Here is a 2,656-nt window from a genome sequence, read left to right on the forward strand (position 1 = left end):
GATGGAAATGTGAAACAGCATCTTTCTAGATTGAATCCCAGCACTCTTTTCATGATCCACATACTACAATCTTCCACAGGCTTACAACTCGCTAACGATCCTGAAACGTTCTTGTTTGGGCTAACCATGTAGGGACGGAGCATTTGGTGTGTCATTCAATTTTATTAAATCAATAATATAATAATAATAATATATGCCATTTAGCAGACTAAATCAACCGAGAATCATTCACATTCACTCATAAACCAGGTGTCCATCCAACCTTTTCATGCGAGTAAAGTACATGTTGGATAAAACATGTCATGACATGCCTGACGGAAACGGAAATGTTTCTGTAAACGTTCCAAATGTCAACAAAACAAAATACGCTAGACAAGGTTGGATCTTTTTGTGTATGTAAAATTAATTATGCGAGAAATGTCGGTGAAAACGTTTTTATGCTCAAATATTGATATAATAACCATCATATCGAAGTAAACTTGGGAGTCACACGATTACATGTTGTGTGGTCCTCCCACAACGACTCATCGGGAAAGCATGTAGTTTATTAGGCTACACATTAAATAAATTATGATGAACTTCACAGGGTGGTGAAAGTGCAAGGTGATGTGCTTGATGCTCCTTTCCAATAAATATAGAGGCTCTTATTCTGGTGACGTGATCAGATGCTTGGCTGCCATTTGACAAATAAAAATGTCATCATGTAGGCTATATGTGAGCTCTAGCCAACAGCGTGCATAAAGTGGACACACTCACTATATAACGCAACATTTTTTGTGAGAAAACCATCAGTAGAGTTGAAAATGTAATGGAAACCCATTTAACTTGTATTTTTATTCGGTACGTGGGAATTTAACCGCAAAAGGTATTATGTGTACTACGTCATCACGCACAGCCTTTTATCTGCAACAAGTCAATTCTCTGGTGGGAAAATGCGCATATTGTTTTTGTGGATTTTTTAATATTCGCATGAAAATCTGCCACCAATTGGATGGAAACCTAGCTAATGAGAGATATTTCACTGCTTGCTGTGAGAGCCCAGTGCTAATTACAATCCTCTTTATTTGAGGACATTCAGATGCCCCTGTGTTGTACTTTAATAAACATTGTAAATGTTTCTATAACTCTTGTTTCTGTCTTGGTGTAGCCTATGGTATTCTTTCAGTCATTGAGTGGTTGTGTTAAACAGTGCCTTCGGAAAGTATTCAGACCCCTTGACTTTTTCCACATTTTGTTACGTTACAGCCTTATTCTAAAATTGATTAAATAAATAAAAATTCTCAGCAATCTACACACAATACCCCATAATAATGAAACGTAAACAGGTTTTTAGAAGTGTTTGCAAATTTATTAAAAATTAAAAACAGAAATACCTTATTTACATAAGTATTCAGACACACGCCTGTCTATACAGTGGGGAAAAAAAGTATTTAGTCAGCCACCAATTGTGCAAGTTCTCCCACTTAAAAAGATGAGAGAGGCCTGTCATTTTCATCATAGGTACACGTCAACTATGACAGACAAATTGAGAGAAAAAAAATCCAGAAAATCACATTGTAGGATTTTTAATGAATTTATTTGCAAATTATGGTGGAAAATAAGTATTTGGTCACCTACAAACAAGCAAGATTTCTGTCTCTCACAGACCTGTAACTTCTTCTTTAAGAGGCTCCTCTGTCCTCCACTCGTTACCTGTATTAATGGCACCTGTTTGAACTTGTTATCAGTATAAAAGACACCTGTCCACAACCTCAAACAGTCACACTCCAAACTCCACTATGGCCAAGACCAAAGAGCTGTCAAAGGACACAAGAAACAAAATTGTAGACCTGCACCAGGCTGGGAAGACTGAATCTGCAATAGGTAAGCAGCTTGGTTTGAAGAAATCAACTGTGGGAGAAATTATTAGGAAATGGAAGACATACAAGACCACTGATAATCTCCCTTGATCTGGGGCTCCACGCAAGATCTCACCCCGTGGGGTCAAAATGATCACAAGAACGGTGAGCAAAAATCCCAGAACCACACGGGGGACCTAGTGAATGACCTGCAGAGAGCTGGGACCAAAGTTACAAAGCCTACCATCAGTAACACACTACGCCGCCAGGGACTCAAATCCTGCAGTGCAAGACGTGTCCCCCTGCTTAAGCCAGTACATGTCCAGGCCCGTCTGAAGTTTGCTAGAGTGCATTTGGATGATCCAGAAGAGGATTGGGAGAATGTCATATGGTCAGATGAAACCAAAATATAACTTTTTTGGTAAATACTCAACTCGTCGTGTTTGGAGGACAAAGAATGCTGAGTTGCATCCAAAGAACACCATACCTACTGTGAAGCATGGGGGTGGAAACATCATGCTTTGGGGCTGTTTTTCTGCAAAGGGACCAGGACAACTGATCCGTGTAAAGGAAAGAATGAATGGGGCCATGTATCGTGAGATTTTGAGTGAAAACCTCCTTCCATCAGCAAGGGCATTGAAGATGAAACGTGGCTGGGTCTTTCAGCATGACAATGATCCCAAACACACCGCCCGGGCAACGAAGGAGTGGCTTCGTAAGAAGCATTTCAAGGTCCTGGAGTGGCCTAGCCAGTCTCCAGATCTCAACCCCATAGAAAATCTTTGGAGGGAGTTGAAAGTCCGTGTTGCCCAGCGACA

Source organism: Coregonus clupeaformis, chromosome 15 (genome assembly GCF_020615455.1).
Source record: "Coregonus clupeaformis isolate EN_2021a chromosome 15, ASM2061545v1, whole genome shotgun sequence".
In the NCBI taxonomy this organism is placed as follows: domain Eukaryota; kingdom Metazoa; phylum Chordata; class Actinopteri; order Salmoniformes; family Salmonidae; genus Coregonus; species Coregonus clupeaformis.